Raw genomic sequence first — 27,606 nt, 5'->3', positions numbered from 1 at the left:
CCTTCCATGACTTCTTATCTCTTTCATACATGGATCATCAGGATATATATTACTCAGCAATGCATACTCTGCCTCCCACTCTTCCATCTCACTGTCTATGTCTTCACTTCCATTATCAATATATATTTCCAGATCTCTATTACAATCAACAGTTTTACTACTGTCCTCTGAAGAACAAGTTGACCGAGCTGTGGCAGCTTCTGTGAGGACGCATACATGATCCCACTGGCACCCCTGTGCATGTGTTCCATCAACACCGGACCTCGTCATATTATCTTGCTTGGTTATGTGTTCCCTCTGGGGCTATGTGGTGTGTGGGACATGGAGCTAGACGGCTGGGCCTGATTACTCGGTGTCCTGGTGATTGCAGCGATTTGAAGCCATTGACCTTTGGGCTATGGGAGCCCATATTTTCCTGCACATTGACCATTGCTATTGGTGAGTTTAGTAGGCAAGGAGTGGCTCTTGTCAGATGCAACCTTGTTACCAAGTACATCAGTCAATTGGTGTGCTAAATATGTCACAATGCATTGAACAACTTGTTAGCAGCTACGAACAGGAGGGCAGTATTATCTGGTTCCTATCTGGAGTCCTGAAGCTGTTTGTCTCTTTGGCATTCAATTGAAATTATGTGTAAAGACTTTTTAATAGGTACTGTACTTAAAGAGTGTTAGTTCTGCTCTGGTGTGAGCTGTCCTGGAATCTCGTTCCTGTATGCCTTTCAGTGACCCCTTTTGGGGCTGTATGTGTCAATCTGAAGGTTTCTGTAAGTGCCAAGCTAGTATTTTGCAATTTTTAATGTACTTGAAAACATTGTTTGTTATTTGATACTACTGACTGTAATTTCTGTTTGTTGTAGACATTATCATCCTTCCTGATGCAAGTTATTGGATTTGGCGTGTAACTAACGTGGTGTGCACTCAGCCTAAAGGTACACACCTGTGGGTTATAAGAGTGTACTTGTTTGTATTTATACATTCTCTTAATCCATGTCAAGCAGCCATTCAGATTATAGGTGTACTTTTTAACTGGTCATCTGCCACTTGGTATGTATCCAAATTAAAGTGTCTATTAGTCCCTAAGAGGCACCAATAGAGGTATGCATTCACTTATTTAATCTTGTTTGGATTATTCTGTAATTGTTTTTTTACTGATTGAGTATATTGTTTCTTATTATTGCTAGGAAGGTTAACTTCCTATGTTTATGAACTGGGCCCTCTTATTCTGATGTGTTAATAGTTGGTTTCCTTGAAAATAATCTTTAATTGGCTGTTTAAGTATTGCTGTGAATTTTAATTTCTATCCAATATATTTGCTGTTTGTTGTTTGGTATATGTTGACAGCTTTGTGTTGGCAGCGGTTGACACATTGCTGTTCTGCTAGTCCAGGGCAGGGACACGTTTTCCTCCTGCTTTGGCAGCTTTCCCATCAATACATGAGGCCTAAGTGTTGGCAGGTCACATGTGCTTCTACAGATCTCCTGTTCCAGCCTCAAGTCGAGTAGTTTATTGTCATCCTCTTTGTATCATGCTGTGGTTGGGGTGTCACTGGATTAGGAAGTAATTCAGTCAGTATTTCTATTATTGTAAGGTCCTTTTAAGCTTGTGATGAAAGCATTTGGGCAAACTGAGCACTGAGTTCCGTGATTTTTTAAATTTTTTAAAAGAAAAGCAGGTTTAATTGTCATAATTTTAATAGTGTTTTAGGGGTCCAGTAGTTTATTTAAGTACTTAACTTGATTTATGTGTAACAGGCTTGTGCCCAATCAGTGAAGTACTACTGTTTGGTTCGGTTTTTACATATGGGTAGTGTTTGGCCAGCTAGGCTGTATGTTGTCTGTATGAGAGTGGAATGACCGTTGGAGATGTAAGTATTTTAATGTCTTTTATTTAATGTTTGTTGAACTTATATTCAAGTCCTGTTGTGGGATTAGCCCACAGTTGCGACATTACTCACACAGACAGAGTGCCGCCACATGTTTATTTAATCAGTTAACTGTTTGTAATCAGGCCACCATTGTAATGCACAGTTGACATGTTCTTCAAGTACCATTTGTAATTTTATGTATAATGGAAATGTCCTTATGCATTGTGATTTTAATTTAAAAACCTCAACAGTTTGTATGTATTTGGCAAGAATATTGGTAACTGTTAGTTGGATTATGATATAATTGTTATTAAATAAAAATGTTTGTTTGGGAATGATAAATATGCACCAGTTGGGCCATCCTTCCATGTGTTTTCCTTTAATTAATCCCAATCCTTGCCCTGGGCCTCAATTGGTAGCTGCAGAGGATGGTTGTATTCTGTTTGGCAGGGGGAAAAGCACGGTGAGAGGGGGGAGGGGGGGGGTGTAGAGTTGCCTGTCCTTTGATGTAACTTGTCGTTCTTTTGAGTTACTGTACCAATACATTTGTCATTCCTTGAGTTATTGTATTAATACTTGTGGTTGTTTTCAGGAGGTCATTATTTATCGTGGATTCCAGGGGATGTCTTGGGATTTCGAATCTTAAGAGGGAGTATTTACAGTATGAATTAAAGCTTCATGGGCTGCCTATAGAAGGTAGCATCCCAGAACTGGCAGCCAGAAAGAGTGGAGCAGTGGACAGTCCACTTTGCCTTTCTTCAAAAATCCTTAGGGAGGTAGTTGCCTTTCTCTGTATTATTTCAGCCACATTAGCAGATGGGCAATGTAATGCGTCTTTCCTAGAGGCAGCTAACCCACCTATAAGCATTCTTCTAGGATCCAGGTGCACCTACCACATTGGGAGAATCACTTAATGGATTTCAGTCATATTGAACTAAAGGATTCTGAGAAGGAAGTGGTTCAACAGTTACTTAATCAGGTAAGGGACTTGCAGGCTAGGGTGGCATCCCTCAGTATAGAGAATGAGGCATGGGTCGGAGCAGGAAGTTTTGTTGTAATCAGCTCCTTAATGGTAAGTGGTCCAGTGCCTGAGATCTTGGTTGTTTGTCTACTGATCACTTCGCCAAATTGCCCAACCCTGTTATGTGCCTCCTTACCAGTGTATCTGAGTTGTCTATCGATGATTTGCATCAAGTGCAGCAAATGCTTTGGTTGCTTGTCTGGTTTGAGTCTAATGCTGATGCCATGTGCATACTGCACCATATGATCCTTTCATCACTTTATCCATCAACAAATGGGACAATGAGTATCTCAGTCCCTGAAACCTTGGACATCAGGATTCCATAGGACAGCTCATGGCTTGAATAATAGATAGAAAGTTGTCAGCACAGATGCGCAGTGAGCTTGAGCAGAGGTATTATTGGTGAGTGCAGGCATCTTCCAAGACATTGGGCCAATGTGTTGAATGTGTATGGCTGTGTCAGTACTCAATATGGGGGATTACCGAATCATACAGTATCTCCAATATTTTAGAATGCATGCACTCGGAGGATGAGTCTCGATTGGTGTTTGCTCACCACCTGACTAATTTAGATGAATTTCTGGAATTTATAGAGACAATTGAAGCTCTGATCTTTTCTGATGAGCAGTGTGGGTCAGATTGAAGTCTACCACTGATGCCTTTTATTCTGCAGGGTAACAAACCTTGATCCAGATCTGATTGGTCTGGATGCAAGCGTTATTTCTGTTGCAGTGTGAATGACTCCCTTGTCCATGAGTGCCATGTTGTGAGAACCCCTAGGCCTAACTGATGCCATGAGGTTGGGGGGTGGGGGGGGGGGGGGGGTGGGGGCGGGAGGGGGGAGGTCGAATTTGTCAGAGTAAGTTACCAATTCATTCATTGTATGCTTATTCATGCTATGGAAAGATATCCCATTCCTTATGTTTGTACACATGTTGGACAGGAATCAGATTGTGTGTTATTGGACTCTGGCAGTTCAGTCTCCTTACTTGATTACAGATTGCACCTGAAGTTCCGCCACTCGTGTATGTGGTGTCACCGCCAGACACCACACTTGCTAGGTGGTAGCCTTTAAATCGGCCGTGGTCCATTAGTATACGTCGGATCCGCGTGTCACCACTATCAGTGATTGCAGACCGAGTGCCGCCACACGGCAGGTCTAGAGAGACTTCCTAGCAATCGCCCCAGTTGTACAACCGACTTTGCTAGCGATGGTTCACTGACAAAATACGCTCCCATTTGCCAAGATGATAGTTTAGCATAGCCTTCAGCTACGTCAATTGCTACGACCTAGCAAGGCGCCATTATCAGTTACTATTGATATTGATTCATGTACCGTCAAGACCGACGTTCTTCATTAACGGATTAAAGTTAAGTATTCCACCAGCTACGTCCGTTTTTCTAAATTCTAATTTCCTTGTCCTGTTCCAGACCTCACGCCAGCCTGCGTGAGCTAAAACGTGTGCCTATCGGCCTCCTCTAGTAACACGGTGTTGGCTCTCCTGCCAACCAAAACATTGGCGACGAGGCACAACCGCGTTCTTATCGATATTGCCCTGATTTACTTGTGTAATGGCTTCGCCACAATCTCCAGATGTACTGTCTGAATTTTATCGCTTACAGAATCAGCAGACGCAGGCCTTACTGTATGCCCTTGGACAGCTTGTCCGGGGTCAACGTGCGATGCAAAACAATGTGGCATCAGCCACTCCACCACTAACCAGCCACAACACGCTGTTGCACCAACTTTTTGACCTTTTGATGCTGCACTGGAAAGCTGGACGGAGTGGTCACGCCAATTTGGATTCCATCTCGTCGCCTACAGAATTCAAGGTAACGAGCGGTAGCCTTTTTTGTTATCATCAGTCGGCGTCCAAACGTACGGAGTGATAGTCAAATTATTTCCCTGATGCGACGTAGCAACTCTATCCTACGATGAAATTTTGTCTGCATTAGATGCATATTTCAAAGAATCAGTCAATGTAGTTGCGAAAAGGTATACCTTCTTTCGTACAAAACGTATGGCAGGTCAGACCAATTGGGAGTGGGTTGTGACTTTGCAAGGCCTTACTAGGGATTGTGCTTTTGAGTGTCAATGTGGACTCCCTTATTCAGATACTATGGTACGTGATGCAATTGCACAAAACGTTTCTGATGTTTGTATAAGGGAACAGATTTTGAAACTAGTCAATCCCTCCCTTCAACAAGTGATGGACATATTGGATCGGCAGGACACACTTGATTTTGCTCAGGAATCATTTGAAACTTCACCAGCCGTGTGTCAGGTTAACCAGCCCGCCGGGCGAGCTGCACGGAGCAGTAAACGGCCCTCGCGCCCGGCCACGCCGCTGCCGCCAGACATTCGCGTGAGAATTGCCCGTCACGCCAGGCTATTTGCTTTTTCTGTAATAAAAAAGGACATGTTCAGAGTGTTTGCCGGAAAAAGCTCAGATCGAAAACTCACAACCATTCCAGGCCCTTTGCTTTGCGCCGAATTCGAACCAAGGATACTCAGGCTCGTGAAACTTCGCCCATGGAAATTCATGTAGTTCATTCCACTCCGCTCAGTGCCACTCTCTCTAACAGTGACTGTGTTCATCCCACAAATAGTGTGCATCGACATCGCCAGAAAACCCGTCAAGTCGCAAGTGATTTTGTACCAGAGTCAGTTCACGTTGCAAGAGACAGTCGCTCTTGTCTTCAGTAGGACAATAAACTTTTTGTGGACTTGGATATTAACGGCAAATTGATACCATTCCAGCTCGATACCGGAGCTGCAGTTTCACTGATCAATCAAGACACTTACAAACAGCTGGGCACACCTCCACTGCGTGCCGCAAATGTTAAGCTAACTAGCTATTCAGGTCAAAAGATCCCTGTATTAGGACAGCGCAGCCTTCTTGCAACATACAAAGGACAAACAAAACTTGTGTCATTTTACGTCCTTCGTTCTTCTTCTGCAGTGAACTTGTTTAGTTTCGATTTATTTCAGTTGTTTAACTTGTCTATAGTAAATCAGGTCCTATCAGTGAACCAGACTGTGCCTTCAGACAGTGTTTCTCGTCTATGTGAAGAATTTGCAGACATTTTTGCACCTGGCCTTGGTTGCGCTAAGAACTATAAAGCACATTTGGAACTGAAAGTAAACGTGCAACCAAAATTTTTCAGAGCATGCAATGTTCCCCACGCATTGCGTGATGAGGTTGCAAAAACATTACACAATTTGGAATCACAAGGTGTAATTGAACGTGTGCAGGCCTCTCTCTGGGCATCACCCTTAGTAATTTTGCCAAAACCTTCTGGAAAATTGAGACTTTGTGTGGACTTCAAGGCAACAGTGAATCCGCAACTAGTGATTGCAACTTTTACTTTACCCCGCTCGGAAGATCTTTTTGACAAACTGTGCCCGGGTAAATATTTTTTGAAGTTGGACCTAGCAGATGCGTACTTGCAAATACCGGTGGACGAAGACTCCCAGCGTGTTTTGGTGGTTAACACGCATCTTGGTTTGTATCGATTCAAACGACTGCCATTCGGGTGTGCATCCACCCCTGCATTGTTTCAGCAATATCTACAAACTGTTTGTGCATCGGTCCCTACTGCAGCAAACTATCTGGACGATATTGTGATCTCTGGAAAGACGGAAGAAGAACATTTAGCCAATCTCAGAACATTATTTCAGGTCTTGCGACAAAATGGTCTTCGCTTGCGGAAGGACAAATGTGTGTTTTCTGCTCGTGACTTGCCCTACCTGGGACATGTCCTCAATGCCCAAGGCATACATCCTAGTCCCGAGCACCTCCGTGCCATACAAGACTTGCCTTCGCCGCAGAATTTGAAGCAGCTACAGAGTGTGCTGGGAAAAATTAAGTATTATCACTGTTATATCCCACACGCCTCTTCCATTTCAGCTCTGCTTCATTGCTTACGCCGTAAAGGTGTTCCGTTCGTCCGGACGACGGAATGCGAATGCGCCTTTCGCCAGTTGAAATCGGCGTTGCTTTCCAATACTTGCCTTACGCCATTCGATCCCCAGAAGCCCCTTTTGTTGATGGTGGATGTATCGGATTTCGGGATCGGTGCTGTGCTTGCACACAAAGATGGATCGCACGATCGCCCTATTGCCTTTGCATCCAAATTTCTCTCGTCTGCGCAAAGAAATTATTCACAGCTCGAGAAAGAAGCATTGGCTCTCGTATTTGGTGTTACAAAGTTTCATGATTTCTTGTATGGTCGTCACTTTACCATCATCACAGACCACAAACCTTTGACATCACTTTTTCATCCAAACAAGCCTGTACCTCCATGTACAGTGCAGAAATTCATTCGCTGGTCTATTTTCCTCTCGCAGTACCACTACGATATCTTGTATCGGTCCACTGCTAAGCACGGAAACGCCGATGCATTGTCCCATTTGCCTGTTGCTGAGGATAGAGCATTTGATTCCTCTGAACTTGCTTGCATGTTCATTGATTCGGCAACTGATGACGTGGTCGAATCCTTTCTGATTGATTTTCGTCATGTAGCTACTGCCACAGCTGCCAACCCTGTCCTTGCTACCGTTCTGCGTTTTGTTGATACGCAATGGCCCTTCTCAAAGTCACGGATCGGGGATCCGTTGGTTTGCCGATTTTTTGCTCACAAGGAGAGACTTTTTGTTCGATGTGGTGTTTTGCTGTTGCGTTCTGATAATGATCAGTCCAGGGTCGTGGTCCCACGTTCGTTGCAGTCCTCTGTCTTACAGCTTCTCCACCAAGGACATTGGGGTATAGTGAGAACGAAATAACTTGCTCGTCAGCACTGTACTTGGTTCGGATTCGATGCCGTGATTACGAATATGTGCTCTTCTTGCTTGGTGTGTGCCCAACAACAATCAGCCCCACTGCGGAAATTCTTTGCATGGTCAAAAGCCACTTCCCATTGGCAACGCTTACACATCAATTTTGCTGGTCCATTCTAGAATGCTCGATGGTTGGTTGTGGTAGACTCATTCAGTAATTTTCCTTTTGTTGTCAGGATGTCTTCCACGACGTCATCTACCACCATCCAAGCGTTATCTGCTATCTTTTGCACTGAAGGTCTTCCACTGACTATTGTTTCCGACAATAGCCCACAATTCTTGTCCACAGAATTTCAGTCATTCTGCAAGGCCAATGGTATTCAACATCTGACGTCCACGCCGTTTTCACCACAGCCCAACGGTGCCGCTGAACGATTGGTCAGGACTTTCAAGTCACAGATGTTGAAGTTAAAAGAGTCGTATTCGTGGGAGGACGCGTTATTGCTCTTTTTGTCCTTGTATCGCTCTCAGCCCCGAGATGGTCGCTCACCGGCTGAGTTGCTCTACGGTCGTCATCATCGAACCTTGATGTCTTTGCTACATCCGCCGCATCAGGTTCCTGTGCAGCGGCAGACACCTGCTTTTGCTCCAGGCGACATTGTCTACTACCGTCACTACCGAGGTTCATGGCATTGGCTCGAAGGGCGCATTCTTCGCTGCCTTGGACGCGCTATGTATCTGCTTTTGGGGGCCTCTGGTGAGGTGCGCCGGCATCTCAACCAGCTGCGCCTCTGTCGTCGCATGGGATCTGCCGCTCGCCGTCTGCTTTCAGCGACGGTGCCGTCCGGTCAGCGCCCTGGGGACCCATCTACTGGCTCGCCTCAGCCCCAGGTGTTACCGACGCTGCCTTCCATTTTTCCCCATGGCGACGTGCCGCCGCCTCCGCTGCCACCGCCTGTTCTCCCGCCGGCGACGCCCGCAGTGGACACGTCGCTGCAACCGCCGGGCACCTCCCTGGGCCATGCGCTGCCGATCGCTTCCCATGACCGGATGTCCTCCGACATGGAACTCTTGCCCGCTCCGGACCATATGTCATCTTCGCCCGTCGGGTGCCCCGGCCCGATGGAGGTCGACCCTTCGGCCCCTCCTGTCTCTCTGCAGGTGCATACACTGCATGTTAGCGTGCACCCTGGAGCAGGTTTTCAGGCGTTTCCTAGCTCCCCATGGTCCGAATGGCAGGGTGCAGGTGGCACAGCCTCGCCTGTTGTTAGGCTCCCCAACTCGTCGCATACGTCAACATGGGGTCCTCCCCACGGCGGGCGGAAGCCTTATAACACAACCGTACGCCGATTTGTGGGGGAGGAATGTGGTGTCACCACCAGACACCACACTTGCTAGGTGGTAGCCTTTAAATCGGCCGCGGTCCGTTAGTATATGTCGGACCCACGTGTCGCCACTATCAGTGATTGCAGACCGAGCGCCGCCACATGGCAGGTCTAGAGAGACTTCCTAGAAATCGCCCCAGTTGTACAACCGACTTTGCTAGCGATGGTTCACTGACAAAATACACTCTCATTTGCTGAAACGATAGTTTAGTATAGCCTTCAGCTACGTCAATTGCTATGACCTAGCAAGGCGCCATTATCAGTTACTATTGATATTGATTCATGTACCGTCAAGACCAACGTTCTACATTAACGGATTAAAGTTAAGTATTCCACCAGCTACGTCCGTTTTTCTAAATTCTAATTTCCTTGTCCTGTTCCAGACCTCACGCCAGCCTGCGTGAGCTAAAACGCGTGCCTATCGACCTCTAGTAACACGGTGTTGGCTCTCCTGCCAACCAAAACAGTGTAAATTGTCTCTCATGTGTTCATCTTCCCAGACATGTTGTAGTGCCAATGGGCAAGAGTTGCCTTTGGTTGGTGAGGTACGCGGTAGTTTATCTGTTTGTAACTTGTCATAGTTAAGGACTTGATGGTCACCTTGTTGCTTGGCTGCACTTTTATTCAGTGGACTGTGCTGGTCCTTGACTTTGCATGTAATACCTTGTTCTTTAAATTCCCTCCAGTGCAGAAGCTAGCACTCTGCTCTTGTAACAGTTCGATCCTCGTTAATTTTGTAAGTTGTGAAACTGGGGAGTTTGTGGTTGGTCATCTTCAGCTAGAACAGATGAGACAGTTGTTGGACCTGTTGCAGGAGTTTCCACATATCTTGACTGAAATACTGGGTGTTATTTGAGTCAACATAATATTCATCTAATTGATGATGTTCCAGTTCGACAGGCTCCTTGTTATCTTCTGCTGCCTAAAATAAAAATTTTGAGGCAGAAGATCAGGGTTAAGTTGTGGGATGTGGTAATTAGTCCTTGCTTCACTTTATACTTCACCAATATTCCTTGTCCCTAAAGATCAGGGACAGGACTATAGGCTGGTAGTTGATAACAGGGTTCTAAACAATAAGGTCTTTTTGGAATCAGTCCCTTGCCTAATCTTCACAATTGTTTTAGGTGGTTTTCTGGGGCTAATTGCTTCACTTTGCTCAGCTTGAATCAAGCCTATTAATAGATTCCCTTGACTGAAGAATTCAATCATGTCACTGCCTTCTGCATGGACTGGTATTATTATGAGTTTAATGGAGTGCAGTTTAAGTTGGCTGCTGGAGCCGCTGCTCTTTCTTGTGTATTGGGATATTTGAAAATTGTATGTTTTTACAACTGCCTTGATAATGTGGATGTCTACAACCATTTGTTCGAGGTCAGGTGTTGTCCAGACTTTGTTCTGCTGGGTTAACAATGAAGCCGTCCAAGATTTCTCTTGCCAGGCACCAGATCTCATTTTTGGGTCACCTCGTTTCAGGTGATGGCATTTGGATCAACCAGGAATGGACAATAAACCTGAAGAAATTTCCTCCACTTAGGAGTAAAAAGGAGGTGGTCAGGTTTATAGGAATGGCTAATTATTAATGCAACTCGCTGCTCCCCTTAATAATTTGTGCAGAAAAGCAGGGAGCTTTGTATGGGGAGAAAGTTGGCAGTGTGCTTTTGAGGCTTTTAAGACTGCCAACACTAGTCCTCCAGTATTGGCTGTGCCTGATTTCTATGGGAGATTTATAGTCCAGACTGCCAGACTGACACTTTGAACACTGGGATTGCTGTGGTTCTTCTCCAGGAGGATCTGAGTGAAAGACAACCTTTAGCTTTTGCCTCATTGAGACTGATGTGTCTTGAACTTAGATATTCGGTGTATGAGGGTGAGGCCGTAGCCATTCTATTCACCCTTTAAAAGTTCAAATTTTATCTTGAACACAGAGAATTTGATTTAGAAACTGACAATCAGGCATTGAGTTGGGTTCTGGCTAGATCCAGGAAAACTGATAGGATTGCGAGATGGGCTGTCAGTATATCAGCCTTCCATTTCAAGGTACACCATGCATGTTTGAAGAGGAGGATCTGGGAGCTGAAGGTGAAGCTGAGGGTCCTCATGATATTGTGTGAAATGTATTAGTCAAAGTACCACAATCGTTTGGTAGCTTTAAGGCCAAGCAGGATCAGGATCTATTGTGGGGACACATTAGGAGGCAATTGTTGTCTGGAGAGTGTGTTCTGAAGTATTTGTTAAAGGATGGGATTTTGTGTAAACAAATAGGCATACTCAGTGAGCCAAGGATTTGTCTCCCTGTTGAGTTAGTTCCCTCTATCTTTCATTATTTCCATAACTCTTTGGTCAGTGGTCATTTAGGTGTCTACGAGACCATGGTGAAGGTATGCATTCACCACACGTGGCCCTCATTGTACAGGGATATTTGCAATTTGGTTAATGAGTGCAAATCTTGTAAGGGGGTTAAACTAAACACTAACTCACCCAGAGTGTTGCTGCAGGCCGAGCAGGAGCGGCATCGTACGGATAAACTCCTTATTGATTTCCTATTGCCCCGCACTAGGTGGGGCAACTGTTACATCTTGGTTATTGTTGATGTGTGCTTTCAGTTTGTTAGGCTGCTCCATAGCTGAGGGGTTACCACTTCCATTAACATATGTCACCTAAACAGCAGTTTCTCGTCATTTGGTCCCCTAAGGCCCTTGTTAACGATAACACTTCAGCCTTTGTTTCCCGGCAGTTTAGACAGTCCTGTTTCCACAATGTCATTAAGCATATTATCACCACGCCATATTACCCTCAAGTGTCCTTTGTGGAGAGGGTCATTCGTAATATTAAGGCATATACCATATTAAGTCTCTGAGAAAATAGGTTGGCACCCTCCCCTGGCTCAACTTCGCGTTCAGTTCTGCCCAGCATGAGGCATCCGAGGCTTATCTTGTCGCTCTTATGTTAGCGTATCCCATTAATTCTCCCCTCTCCATTACGGATCATTAATGACCTTTTACCCACTCTGATCACTCTGGGTCTCCTCAAGGAGAACTGGAAGTGGGCTAGGCAGAATATTGAATTGGCTCACTGCTGTCAGGCAAGGCACTACAACCATGGCAGACAACTCTTTTGGGGTAGGCTGGAAGATATGATTTTTGTTAGAAATTTCATGGGGTGAGTGCAAAGTGGTGCTAGTGTTGGTAAGTTGACCCCCCCCCCCCCCCACTTTGTGGGACCATGTTCTATCACAAGGTTTTGGGGCTGGTTAATTTGATAGTTAAGGAGTTAGCCAATGGGTAGACCTTCCAAGTTCGTCTTAATCTGTTGAAGCTTCTTAATTAACATACCTTTCCTTCTTGCTGGGGGAGAGGGATCTGTTGGTTTGAGTGGGGGGAGGCTGAGCTGTGGTGGCTTCTGTTAGCGTGTGCATGTGATCCTACTGGTGCTACTTGTGCGTGCATTCCATTGACTCTGGCCCTCATTGTATCATCTTGCTTGGTTGTGTGTTCCCTCTGGCACTGTGTGATAGTGAGTGGTGTGTGGGAAACGGAGCTGGAGGCGTGTGCCTGAGTACTCGGCATCCTGGCTATTGCAGCGATTTGATCCATTGTCCGTTGGGCTATGGGGACCCGTGTTTTCCTGCAGTGTTGACCATTGCTACCTGTGAGTTTAGTGGGTAAGCAGCTCTTGTCACAAGCAACCTGGTTACGAAGTGCATCAGTCAGTTGTGGTGTGCTAAATATGCCAAAATGTATTAGACAACTTCTTAGTGGCAATGAGCTGGAGGACAGTATTATCAATTGCCTACCTGGAGTCCTGAAGACATTGGCCTCCTTGCCATTTATTTGAAATCGTGTATGAAGTTTTTTCATTAAGTACTGTACTCAAAGATTTTCAGTTCTGCCCCATGTGAGCTAGCCAGGAATACAGTTTCTTTATGCCTTTCAGTGACCTCTTTTGGGGGCTGTGTGTGTCAATCTGGAAGCTTCTGTAAGCACCAAGCTAGTATTTTGCAATTTTTAATCTAGTGCTTGAAAATGTTGTTTGTTATTTGATACTACTGATTGTAATTTCTGTTTGTTGTAGACCTTATGGCACTTCCTGGAGCAAGTTATTGGACTTGGTCTATAACTAAAGTGGTGTGTGCTAAACCTAAACGTATGCACGTGTGGATCATGTGTGGCGCATTTTAGTATTGGCACACTCTCTTACTCTGTGTTGAGGAGCCCTTCGGATTATAGGTGTACATTTTAACTGGCCATCTGCCACTTGGTGCATATCCAAATTACATTGTCGATTAGTCCCTAAGAGGCACCAGTAGAGGTATGCTTTGACTTCTTTAATCTTGTTTGGATTATTATGTAATAATTATTTTTTTTAAAAGACTGTGTACATTGTTTCTTGTTATTGCTGGGAAGGGTAACTTGCAATTTTTATGAGCCGAGTGCTCCTATACTGAAGTTTTAATAGCTGGTTTTCATGAAAATAATCTTTAATTGGCCATTGTTATGTATCTTAATTTCCATCAAACTTGTTTGCTGTTTGTTGTTTGGAATATGTTGTAAGCTTTGTATTGGCAGGGGTTGATGTATGGATGTTCTGCTGGTCTGGGACAAGGACATGATTTCCTTCTGCTTTGATGGCTTTCCCATCATTGGACGAGGCCTAGGTGTTAACAGGTCACATGTGCTTCTGCAGATCTCATGTTCCAGCCACAAGTTGAGTAGTTTATTGTCATCCTCTTGGTATTGTGCTGTGGTGGTGGTGTCACTGGATTAGGAAGTAATTTAGTCAGTATTTCTATTACTGTAAGGTCCTTGTGAGCTTGTGATGAAAGCGTTTGGGCAAACTGAGCACTGAGTTTCTTGATTTTTTAAAAAAGGGAGATTTAATTGTCATTATGATTTTAATAGTGTTTTAGGAGCCCAGTAGTTTATTTAAGCACTTAACATGATTTATGTATAACAGGCTTGTGACCAATCAGTGAAGTACTACTGTTTGGTTCGGATTTTACATATGGGTAGTGTCTGGCCAGCTAGGCCGTATCTTGTCTGTATGAGAGCAGAATGACCATTGGTGATGTATGTATTTTAATGTCTTTTATTTAATGTTTGTTGAACTTATATTCAAGTCCTATTGTGGGATTAGCCCACAGTTGCAACATTACTCACACCGACAGAATGCCGCCACATGTTTATTTAATCAGTTAACTGTTTGTAATCAGGCCACCATTGTAATGCACAGTTGACATGTTCTTCGAGTACCATTTGTAATTTTACATATAATGGAAATGTCCTTATGCATTGTGATTTTAATTTTAAAACCCTAACTAGTTGTATGTATTTGGCAAGAATTTTGGTAACTGTTAGTTGGATTATGATATAATTGTTATTAAATAAAAATGTTTGTTTGGGAATGATACATGACGCATCAAATTGGGCCACCCTTTCGCGTGTTTTCCTTAAATTAATCCTGATCCTTGATGTGGGTCTCACTGACATGGCGCCAGCTAAATCATCATGACCAAAATAAATGACTTCCAGTCCCGTATTACATTTGTTTTCAGTTACATTCTCGTTTGACAACTCATTAGCAGCAAAAAACTCTAAATTTGAACTGGTATTTTCTGTTACATTTTCATTTTATTGCTTATACTGAAGCCACTTGTCTAAAATTTTATTTAAATTCTGTACGCTTGAACTTCCTTTTCTAAGGTCACTCTTCATTTCTGATTGTAAACTAGCATTGTCTTCTGTGCAAATACTTTTGATGTCACTATATAATTTTTCCATTTTTGAACTTAAATCTTTCATTAACTTCTACATTTTGGATTGAAAATCCTTATTTACTGACACTCTGTCTTCTAAGCTGCTCATTTTGGCAAAATATCTAACAGATACTCGACGACACTTTTACCTCGGGTACTCGATGTTGGCTGCTGCTGATGCTGATGGCCTCTGTTTTCTCGTCAAGTCATCTGCTTGTCTATCTGTGTTTACATCTGGTCTGCACCATGCCAGTTGAGTTCCCTTGCTGATTCTCTGCCTGTGACCAAATTCCTTAATGGTGGCTTCTGTTTGAAGTCTGTGTTACATCATGAATTGTACTTTAACATAGGCATGATTTTCTCACACATTGTGCAACATCATTTGCTGTTAGCCACCTGAATTACTGCATCTTATTGGCGTTATCACTGTCAGTCACTTTTGGTCTTAAGTTTATGTTGTGCATCTGTTCTCAAAATTTGTGTGCCACTGTTCCACATGAGTATGAGTCTTTTTCATCGCCCAAAACAGAGGTGGTTACCTCACACAGCGGCACCATGTGTGGCATGCCCCTTACCTGTTGTTGATGTTGCACTCTGCTTTGTGTGTCTTAAAACATATCTATGAATAAGTTTGATTTAATATTGTGTACTGACCATTGCAGTTGGTCTGTCGCACCCATAGTCCTGGTTTCTTACACAGCTACTGTAAGATTTAACTATAAAGTTAAATGAATATTTAATCCAGTATAATATTTCAGCTGAGTATTTATTATGATCTCAAAGTAAATCAAAGCATCTTGACAAATCTGAAATAAGCAGTAATATACTTACAATAAAGAAATGAATCCTACTCAACATGCTACATGCTTTCTCACAAAGTACTGACTCCTCATGCCAACATGGCTGACCCTTTTCTGACAGATGTATGTAACAGTACACAATAAACTGGAAGAACAAGCATTTTACTTGTGGTATGAGATAAATCCTATGTTTGATTAAATATATAAATTAAATATGAAGCATTATGTAAAAATTATTTCTCAATAGTACAAAGAAAGAACAAGTTATTTCTTAACTGTATGAGCTAACATGTAACTTTGAGTCTCAAAACTAATACAAAATTCGTAAGTGTAAATGCACTAATCTCTGTACTTTACATAAAATATTCAGAATTCAGTACACTGACTGTTTTGTAGATAGTCTTGATATTTGCAGTACGCACACTGCTTTATGGATAATCTTGAAGGTTGCAGTATGCCGACTGCTTTATAGAAAATCTTGAGGTTTGCAGTGCGCAGACTGCTGCATAGGGAGTCTTGAAGTTTGCAGTACGCAGATGGATTTGTTGAATGAAATGTCTGACCAATGACCAGTCTTACTATTTTTCCTTCGTCAAGATACTTCCAACGCCTCCTTCCCCAAGAATATATGCGCAATATTTTTCCCACATCGAATGTCCCCCCCCTCCCCCGCCACCTCCCTCCCTCCCTCTCTCTCTCTCTCTCTCTCTCTCTCTCTCTCTCTCTCTCTCTCTCTCTTATGTTGATAGAGACACTAACAAACACAAGCACCCACACAAAATTCAAGCTTTTGCAACCCACGGTTGCTTCATCAGGAAAGAGGGAAGGGGGAAAGAAGGGGAAAGACAAAAGGATGTGGGTTTTAAGGGAGAGGGCAAGGAGTCATTCCAATCCTGGGAGCAGAAAGACTTACCTTAGGGGGAAAAAGGGACAGGTATACACTCACACACACACACATTCGAGAAAGTGGGATGGGATTTAGAGTAAGACCAGGTGAATCTGATGGAACCAAAGGAGTTGAGGTTGGAGAGGAAATTCTGGAGTTCTTCTTCACTGTGAGTCCAGATCATGAAGATGTCATCAATAAATCTGTACCAAACTTTCTCGAACACCTGGAATCCTTACACAATCTGTTACCCCCAGAAACCATCCTTGTAACCATTGATGCCACTTCCTTATACACAAATATTCCACACATCCAGGGCCTGGCTGCGATGGAGCACTTCTTTCACGTCGATCACCGATCACCCATTGTTATAAATGGTTTTTTAATAAAATTACAATTGAAACTGTTATGTAAATATTAATGTCTGATACCATCAGTTGCATTGGTACTTATAGAACGAATATATATATAACAAACTTTAACCATCTGATATTTTATAAATGTCAAAATCGTCAAATATAAAATATTAATAATACTTTGGATGTTTTTATTAATTACAGAACATTCCTACAATGTACAGAACATTCCTACCAATTACAGGACCTACATTCTTCAATACAATTTCAGTGTACTAATTATCTTATTAGTAACTATTCCACAAATACATGTTTATCTACACCCCTATAGTATTTACATCAGAAATTTTCTGTTTATAGTCTAAAATACTTTTTAAATCAGATTTAATGGACTGTTACGTCTTGAAGTCTCATATCTTGATGAATAAGAAAATATTCTGGGAGCTGATACTGTGAAGGATAGTGAATTTCAAAAATGGCTTCCCCCACTTTGTTCACACTATAATTTTGAAGATGGTCAGTTCCACTTTTACAGATCACAGTTTTAATGGATAGAGAGATGCACTTCTCTTCTTTTGGAATCATATCCAGAAGAGAATTAATTCAGTCATTAATCAGTCACAGTTTTTGTGGAGCTTCACACTGATTTAATGTACAGTGACAGAAACATCAAAGTAACAGTGCACAGGAAATAACTTATAGTACAATCACCAAAATTAATTACCCTGTACAATATATAGTGTTTGTCGTCGATCATTAATACATAGGTTTCATCGTAGAGTGGGATAAAGGTAATGTGTAGTAACAACACAGTTGCATGTAACATGCGCTTTATTCCGTATTCGACACAGGATGGAAACGCATCAAAGTACATGGCAGGCATAAGGCACACTGCATCTTAGAATCTCAGATATTCCACACCAGACCACTGTCACTAGCCAGAGTGTTTCCTCTATGCAACAGCTGTTGTTGGTGGTGGAGACCCCACAGAGCCACACATGGAGAGTGTGGAGCACTGGGGGAGAAGCTAGCTGGGGTGTGTTGCTGTTGTGATCATCTTCACACCTGTGTGCATGACCAACTGTGCTGTGGCCAGCTGCAAAGCAGGGTGTGGTGGGACGTTTTCTTGTTGAACACAAGGGATGGGCACGATGATGTCAATCATGCTCCATGACATATAGACGGTATTAATTTAACTGAGCACCACACCTTTACAGCTGTGTTGAAACAGGAGGACTCTGTTGGTTGCGTTGTTTTTTTCCTGATCATGTCCTCAGGATCTGACTGCCTTAAAACTTCTTTCTTTGATGCAGGAATATATGAAAACTTGCAGGCACTGGAGCAGATGAGATGTGATCTGAGTACTAAATTCCTTGCCTGTTCAGATTGTCTGAGTGCCCTTTACTCTCTAAAATACTTGTACCCAGCAGATGAAGTAGTCTAGAATATCCAGGATGCCCTCCTCCAACTACAATGGCTGTGGAAGGAGGTGTCCTTCTGCTGAGTGCCAGGGCATGTGGGTATTGCGGGGATTGAAAGGGCAGATGTCGCAGCCAAGAAGGTGTATCAAGTTTTTAGTTATGTCAGTGTTCCATTCCCCTACATGCTATTGCCTTGCTGTTAAAATACAGAATCTTGCATCAGTGGCAGGATGAGTGACTGGAAGTGACACACAATAAGCTCCAGTTAATATAGCCCACAATGCGCCTTGGTGTACTTCCTTTCAAGTACGTCAACGAGATGAGGTTATCCTTATTCATCTTTGCATGGGGCACAGCCCTATGATGTCTGGCTTCTTGCTCCAGTGAAAGGTCCCTCCCACAGATCACTAGGTGCCACATTTTATTAGGCTGTGTTTCTGACTAGTGGCAGTGGCAGATTTGCCAACAGATCTGCCCTCTATTTTAGCTAATGCTCAAATAAATGTGGTGAGAATATTAAGGTTTTGTTATTTGTTCAACATGTTTCTGAAAACTTTAGGGAAATGTTTTTAATGTGTTAACAGGGTGACTGGCTCACCTATGTTTTTTGTAAGTGGTCAGCCAGTCACTTTTCCCTGTGCCTTTCTTTTAGCTCCTCTGTTGTTTTATATTTGTTTTAATCCCATGATATCACATTTTCTCCTTTCTCCATTATCTTAGAGCGTGTGAGATAGAGTGATTGTGTGGTCAACACAAGTGAGGTGAGAGGGACTGCATGAGCGTCATTTTGTAGGTTTCCTGCTCGTTGTATGATGACATTTTCAAAATTCTCTCTCTCTGTCTCTCTCTCTCTCTCTCTCTTCTCTCTCTCTCTCTCTCACACACACACACACACACACACACACACACACACACACTCTCAACACTAAAAAATGTAGTTTTTGCCAATCGTGGTAGATGGTACTGTAATACACAAAATTCAGCTGTTCAAGTTTTTCCAATTGAGAAGTGATTCATTTGATTCTACTGTGCCACAGACAGATGTTCCCTCTGATGTTATTAACTTTTCATCTCAAACACTTTTTTCATGCTATGCTTATTTTTTGAGATATTTAATTGTTCCATGTTAAAACAAACATTCTGTGTAGGAAGCAAGACCAATATGCCCTTCATGCCTGTACATCTATTGATATTGCTTAAGTAGCTTTGTTAAGCCACTGAACCTTCAATGTGTGTGTGTGTGTGTGTGTGTGTGTGTGTGTGTGTGTGTGTGTAATATTCATTTTACAAGATATCAATATTTTAATCTGGTGCACTTTCAGGTAATACATAAATTTTCCTTCAAAGAAGGGAAAGATGAAAGATGGAGAAATATATAGAGTTTCTGTAGAAGGGAGAGGTAATTGAAGACAGTATTATACAAGTGGAAGAGGATGTAGATGAAGATGAGATGGGTGATATGATACTGTAAGAAGAATTTGGCAGAGCACTGAAAGACCCAAGTCAAAACAAGGCCCCAGGAGTAGACAACATCATGTCAGAACTGCAGATAGCCTTGGGAAAGCCCACCATGACAAAACTCTTCTATCTGGTGTGCGAGATATATGAGATAGGCAAAATACCCTCAGATGTCATGAAGAACATAATAATTCCAATTCCAAAGAATGCAGTTGAAGTTACAAAATATTAACACAAATTATTTACAGAATAAAACTGGTAGAAACTGATCTCAGGGAAGACCAGTTTGGATTCTGGGGAAATGTAGGTACGCACAATGGAATACTGACACTACAACTTCTTTTAAAAGATAGGTTAAGTAAAGGCAAACCAATGTTTGTAACATTTGTGGACTTGGAGAAAGCTTTTGACAATGTTGACTGAAATAGTCTCTTTGAAATTCAGAAGGTAGAATGGGTAAAATACAGGAAGCGGGAAGCTCTCTATAACTTGTACAGAAATCAGATTGCAGTTATAAGAGATGAAGGGCATGAAAAGGAAGCAGCACTTAAGAAGGAAGTGAGACAGATTTGTAGCCTGTCCCCTGTGTTATTCAATCTGTTCATTGAGCAAGCAGTAAAGGAAACACATACACAAAAAATAATGGAGTGGGAACTAAAGTTCATAGAAAAGAAATAAAAACTTTGAGGTTTGTTGATGGTGTTGTAATTCTATCAGAGACAGCAAAGGACTTGGGATAGCAGTTGAAAGGAATGGGCAGCATCTTGAAAGGATGATATAAGATGAATACTACAAAAGCAAAACAGGGCTAATGGAATGTAATCGATTTAAATCAGGTTATCCTGGGGGAATTACGTTAGGAAGTGGGACACTTAAAGTAATATAAGAGTGTTACTGTTTGGGCAGCAAAATAAATGATGATGGATGAAGTAGAGTGGATAGAAAATATAGGCTGACAATGGCAAGAAAACCGTTTCTGAAGAAGAGAAATTTGTTAACATTGAATATAGATTTACTAGGCTGTTAAGAAGTGTTTTCTGATGGTATTTCTATGCAGAGTAGCCTACATATGGGAATGAAACATGAACAATAAACAGTTTAGACAAGGAAAGAATAGAAGCTTTCAAAATGTGGCACTACAGAACAATGCTGAAGATTGGATGGGTAACCATGTAATACTAATGTTTTGTCAGACATGCACTTACTGTGTATTAGTGAACACTGGCTAAAAGAGTCAGAATTACCTTATCAGTATATTCAAAACTTCAGATTAGTCCACCACTATTCTAGGAAAAATTACAAAGGTGGTGGAACTTGTATATACATAACAAATTGCATTAGCTGTGAACCTTTCCATCCCTGTGAAGTGTATTCCTTAAACAAAGACATTGAAATAGCTGGGGTAGTATTTGTCGACCTATATATGTATATAATGTGTGTATATAGATCACCTAGTGGTAACTTTTCAGTCTTCCTCAGAAACTTTGTACTATTGCTAGAAAAAGCTTGTCATAACAACTCAAAAAATATAATAATATGTGGTGATCTCAACATTGATTTTCTTGAAGAATCTGCTCGAAAGTCCCAATTAGAAAATTAATTATGTCATTCAATTTAATATGAAAGTTATATGTCCTATGAGATTAAACAGCTGTCTTGACCAGGTTGCTACTAACACTGATTGCACTGTAAAAATGATTGATGTTGGTTTTTCACATCACAGTGCACTAACAATAAATTTTAATCCACCACTCAATGTACTCCCAACAGGAGAAACAGTTATTAAATGTAGAAGTTATAGTGATAGCAACATAAAGAACTTTGTACTTAGCTTAGAGAAAGAAGACTGGCAAAGTGTATTTACTTCCTCAACAACAAATGAAAAATATGACAATTTTCTGCAGATATTTGAATATTACTTTAATTGCCATTTCCCAGAGAAAACAAAGACTATCACTAACAAAAAACAGAATGCTTGGGTCACAAAAGGTATTAAAACTCCATCAGAAAAGATGAGGCTGCTGCACAGACTTAGTAAACTGGACAGTGGCAAATCCAATGAGTTCAAGGTATACTATAAAAATTACAAAAACACGTACAGGAGAGTTATCAAATGGGCTAAAAAGCTCATAATGATAAAACAATTAGGTGCTCTTCCAACAAATGTAAGACCATCTGGGGTATAGTAAATGAACAGACTGGTAGAAAGTTAAGGATAGAGGATAAAATCACACTAAATATAGAAGGACAAAAGACTGAAAATGCACATAAAATTGCCAATAAAGTCAACAGTTATTTTTCAGAAATTTCCACAAATCTCCTAACCAACTCTTGAAATACTGTTCATTCTCCTCCCACAAATCTCCTGATCTCGTGACTAACTCTCCATAAACTGCACACCCTTGTCTAAAAAATAATACTCCTCTGAACTCCTTTTTCTTATCTCCTACAACACGGTATGAAATTGAAGATATTATTAAAAAAAGAGTCAAAAAGATTTATTCTGCAGGGCATGATCTGATACCCTGATTCTTACTTCATAAGTGTTCAAATTACGTCAGTGGACCCCTGTCAAATATCATAAATACCTCATTTCTAGAGGGAACATTTCCAAACCAGCTAAAACTTGCTAAAATTATACCTCTCTACAAGAAGGGAGAGAAAACGGACATGATAAACTATAGGGCAATTGCTATACTATCCGCCTTCTCAAAAATATTTGAATAGAATATGTTAACTAGATTATAAATATGTTTAAATTCTAGCAACATAATCATATCTTCCCAATACGGATTTCGGAAAAATAGGTCCATCACACATGCTCTGTATGCATTTCTAGAAAAGTGCTCAAGTTTTGTTGACCGTAAACAACCTGCTGTCAGTATATTTCTTGATCAGTCCAAGGCCTTTAACATTGTCGACCACAAGCTGCTGCTTATGAAACTCCATAAGTACAGGATTAGAGGTGTAGCCCACAATTGGTTCCATAGCTACCTTAGTCAAAGAAAGCAATATGTAGAAATGAGAAACTCAGAGACATTCAGGCACTGCAGGTCAGATATACTACATACAACAAATGGTGTCCCTCAGGGATCTGTCCTTGGCCCTGTTCTTTTCATATTGTTCACAAATGATCTCCCAGAACACATACCAAATGCGAGCTCCTTTCTGTATGCGGATGACACAAATATCCTGATAACCAGTAGAGGTGACACATTGCAAGATGCAGTTAATGAAACTACTTGTCATTTACAATTGTGGTTTGAAGCAAATAGACTACTCATAAATACTCAAAAAACTGTAAGTATCAACTTCTATACTATACAAAATCTAACCCCCTTCAATGCAGTTATAGTTATCGGCGAAGATGACATTACGAACAGGCAGGACACAATATTTCTTGGACTTACCATCAGTAACACACGAAATTGGAAACCACATATTGAGGCATTGTCACAAAAGCTTAGTAAAACCTGCTATCTATTACGATCATTAAAAGACACAGGCAGTGTAGATACCTTGAAGCTGGTGTACCATGCCCTGTTTGAGTCTGTCTTGAGCTATGGCCTAATCTTCTGGGGAAAGAACTCTGATTGTCTCACAATTTTCAAGTTACAAAAACAAGTAGTAAGAATAATGAAATGAAAAAAAGAACTGAACACTGTAAACCACTATTTCGACAGCTAAAAATCCTGCCACTGCCATGCCTCTATATATTGGAACTAGCTTGTTTTGCAGTACAGCACTTGGACGCCCTTGACAGAAATGCAGACTACCACACACCTGACACCAGAAACAAAACACAGTTACAAATTATAGCCCACAACACAAAATTATATGCGAATGGGGTTAAATGTATGGGCATTAAAATATACAACCAACTCCCAACAGACATACAAACAAGCAAAAACCCAAAAATAATGAGAACTAAATTAAAGGAATTGCTACTAAATCACTGTTTCTATTCCGTACATGAATTTCTTGAAACAAAATTTTAATTACTTGCAATAAGCTGTTTATTCAGTTGTAGATGTTTCTACTTAGTAAGATAATTTAATTATTGTATCTTATCTATATTCTGTCTGTATCTCATATAGGCCTATGTATTCTGCTATGTGAACTATATACCACAATATTTTAATTACTTGTAATAAGCTGTCTATTCACTTGTAGATATTTCTACTTAGTAAGATAATTTAACTATTGTTTGTTATTCATGTTCTGTATCTCATATATGTATTCTGCTATGTGAACTATGTACCACAATATTTTAATTACTTGTAATAAGCTGTATATTCACTTGTAGATATTTCTACTTAGTAAGATAATTTAATTATCGTTTGTTACTCATATTCTGTCTGTATCTCTTATATGTATTCTGCTATGTGCAGTATGCACCACCATCATCTCTCATCACACACCACCTTTTTTATATTTTGTCTATATATCCTATATGTATTCTGCTATGTGAGTTATGTGCCACTACTGTCATCTCTCATCATATACCATCTTAAGGGGCTCCGGAACACCCTATACTTGCAATGTTAAAATAACGCTTATAAATTACATCTTTCCTCACAAAGTATTTGAGTTAGGAAGTTGAACTTTTTACAGATTATTTATCGGAATATGGGCTACAACTTAACACAGGGATTTTACAAAATTTTAGTTCAGTTATTAAAGATGATTTTTTTCAATTGTAATAAAAATTCACAACTTTTTTTGCAATTTTTTATTTATATATTCAAAAATATACAGTTTTTTGGAAAAAGGTTGTGTTAAATTATGCAGAAGGTACTGTGTAACATTTACTGAAAGTTTGAAACAAATATGTTTGGAAGATCCTTAGAAAACATGTAATTAGTATGAGAAAATAAAAGTTTTGGGAATCGAGTGACAAAGATTGGATTAACTTTTTAGTGCATTCCAGGTCCATAGGATGGATTATCTTCATCCTCTGCAAACTCCTCCTCCAGCTTCCTCTTGTTCCTCCTCCTGTTTACTCTTGCTTGTATTTCTAGACTCTTTACAGCCCTGTCTGCAGCCTGAAGGCGTTCCTTGTCTAAAGCAAGCATCACTCGTACCATGTTAGAACCTATCTTCATTCCCATATTTCTAAATACCTTGCACCTTACAATGTTGCCATCATTGAAAGTCGCAACAGCATGCGCATGCTGGATGCTGGTGAAGTGTCACTGTTAAAGTGTGAACTAATATAGTTCGTGTGAAAGTGTTCTGGACTTCAAAATGGATGCAGACAGATACGAAAAAAGCCGCCTATACTGTCGCAAACCAGCACCCAGCATTATGCTACTACCAGTAATGATGTAACTTCCCGGATTCTCCCGAAATCATCTGAAGATGAACCTGAAAGGGTTCGAAAACCGGTTAATGTAATAAAGCATTATTAATGAAAAAAGTGACTGGTTGCAGTTGTGTATAATTTATTTACAAACATGAAACAATCGACAATCACACCAGCGATATGTATTGAACCATCACAGGTTAGCCACAACACATACTTTATCTCACATCACTAAAATGTACCTGATGAACACGGACGTTAATAATAACACAATTTGACAGCAGTTTAACAGCGCCACAGTGGGTCACGCCCATGTAGAACACATTTCAAAAAAAATTTAAAAATAGTTGTAGTCTTCGGAATTGAATAAATTATATATCTATTAAAAGGTAATAGTCTGCAGATTCAGAAAACGCAAAAAAGTAAAAACTGAACTTTTCATGATTTTGAGCCTTTCCGGAGCCCCTTAATGTAATTTTTCAAATTGACTTGTCCTATATCATGATGTGCTTTGCTGTACAAATTGTATGGTCTATAGGACCAATAAGAAATCAAATCAAATCAAACTAATGAAGAAGTATGGAATAGATCTGGGGTTTCAAGAAATTTGTGGCAGCGCTTGGCTTGATGTGACAAGTTCTGAGACATGAAGAGATCACCAGTTTAGTATTAGAAGGAAGTGTTTGTGGGTGTGTGTGTGTGTGTGTGTGTGGGGGGGGATTACAGTTGTAGAGAGAGACCAATGAGGCTGGCAAAAATAAAGCTTAATTCATTGCCTTTAATGGTATTGTTGTTGTTGTTGTGGTCTTCAGTCCTGAGACTGGTTTGATGCAGCTCTCCATGCTACCCTATCCTGTGCAAGCTTCTTCATCTCCCAGTACTTACTGCAACTTACATCCTTCTGAATCTGCTTAATGTATTCATCTCTTGGTCTCCCTCTACGATTTTTACCCTCCACACTGCCCTCCAATGCTAAATTTGTGATCCCTTGATGCCTCAGAACATGTCCTACTAACCGGTACCTTCTTTTTGTCAAGTTGTGCCACATACTCCTCTTCTCCCCAATTCTATTCAATACTTCGTCATTAGTTATGTGATCTACCCATCTAATCTTCAGCATTCTTCTGTAGCACCACATTTGAAAAGCTTCTATTCTCTTCTTGTCCAAACTATTTATCATCCATATTTCACTTCCATACATGGCTACACTCCATACAAATACTTTCAGAAACAACTTCCTGACACTCAAATCTATTAATGGTACTGTTCACATATCATGCATCAAGACATGTATCATGATTGAATAGACTGAGAATTCCTTTGTACCATTGCAGACTAAATGCCAGTTCTGCTGTCACTCGGGAAAGCCGCACGGTCTGCGGCGCCTTGTCACGGTCCACGCAGCTTCCCCCGTCGGACATTTGAGTCCTCCCTCAGGCATTGGTATTTGTGTTGTCCTTAGCATAAGTTAGTTTAAGTTAGATTAAGTAGTGTGTAAACTTAGGGATTGATGACCTCAGCAGTATGGTCCCATGAGATTGTACTACAAATTTCCAATTTTCCAGTCCTGCTGTCAAGAAGTATTAACCTGTAAATATTGAAGCTTTGTCACTTTAGTGTGGTTTCAGAATTGCCTGAGGTGTAGAGGGGCCTAATGGTTTAACTAATGTGTGCACCACAGTGACAACTAAATAGTTGTAAAATTTGCCTGTGGTCCCCTGTTGTGTCCAGAACTTGCATTTTTGTTGTCTTGTTGCCATTTGATGTGGAACTATATCTTTGAGAATATAAGTCCAGTGATGCACTTTACTCACTGCCCCAACCTTTGTTTTGAGACACTTAGAATTATACAGAAAACCTGAAACATTGAAAATGCTGCATCTTAGTAACATCTGATGTTCAAAATAATAGTAATTTACTTCGTGTAAAGCTAATTTCTTGGGGATTTGATATTTATAGTGAACAGTAATTGTTTCAATACACTGAGACTGCAGAATTGCATCAGTTTCACAAATGAAATCACCCTTTCAAAATTTCATCTCATCTTCATTGACTTCCCAGTTGACAGATGCATGTTTGGAATTAATCCTGATTTGTAATGGAAATGGTTGCATAAATTCTGTCAATAATTATGGAAAAGAATCTGCTTTCCATTTTTGTAACTGACATTGTGTGCAAGAGTTCAATACTATCATGAATAATTGATGCGTTGAGAAGGCAACAGTTCATTACAATTGGTGGAAAGTCATCAAGTCAAACAGAAGTGATATGTGGCTTTCCCCAAGGAAGTTTTATAGGTCCTCTGTTGTTCTCAATCTATATAAATGATTCTGGAAACAGTCTGAGTGTCCCTCTTATATTGTTTGCAGTTGATGCTGTCATTTATCATCTAGTAAAGTCATCAGAAGGTCAAAAACAATTGCAAAATGATTTATACAAGATATCTGTATTGTGCAAAAAGTGGCAATTTAAGTCTAAATAACAAAAAGTTTGAGGTCATCCTTGTGAGAACAAAAAGAAATTAATTAAATTTTGGTTACATGATAAATCGCATAAATTTAAAGACAGCCAGTTCA

The 27,606-nt window shown here is 40.9% G+C and overlaps 1 protein-coding gene across 2 annotated transcripts in view; it reads right to left on the bottom strand.

The window, feature by feature from the left end:
* The window catches only part of LOC126262553 (uncharacterized), a 371,380-nt gene extending 346,040 nt beyond the window's left edge, over positions 1-25,340 (bottom strand). For both annotated transcript variants that reach the window (XR_007546741.1, XM_049959249.1), the window contains exon 1: positions 25,273-25,340. The gene's annotated coding sequence lies outside the window, so the exon portion shown is untranslated. The remainder of the gene's footprint in view (positions 1-25,272) is intronic.
* Positions 25,341-27,606: the final 2,266 nt, after the last annotated feature.

This window comes from Schistocerca nitens, chromosome 6 (genome assembly GCF_023898315.1).
Source record: "Schistocerca nitens isolate TAMUIC-IGC-003100 chromosome 6, iqSchNite1.1, whole genome shotgun sequence".
NCBI classification, from domain to species: Eukaryota; Metazoa; Arthropoda; class Insecta; order Orthoptera; family Acrididae; genus Schistocerca; species Schistocerca nitens.
The sequence above is the reverse complement of the archived record's forward strand: the minus strand, read 5'-3'. Positions and strand labels throughout refer to the sequence as shown.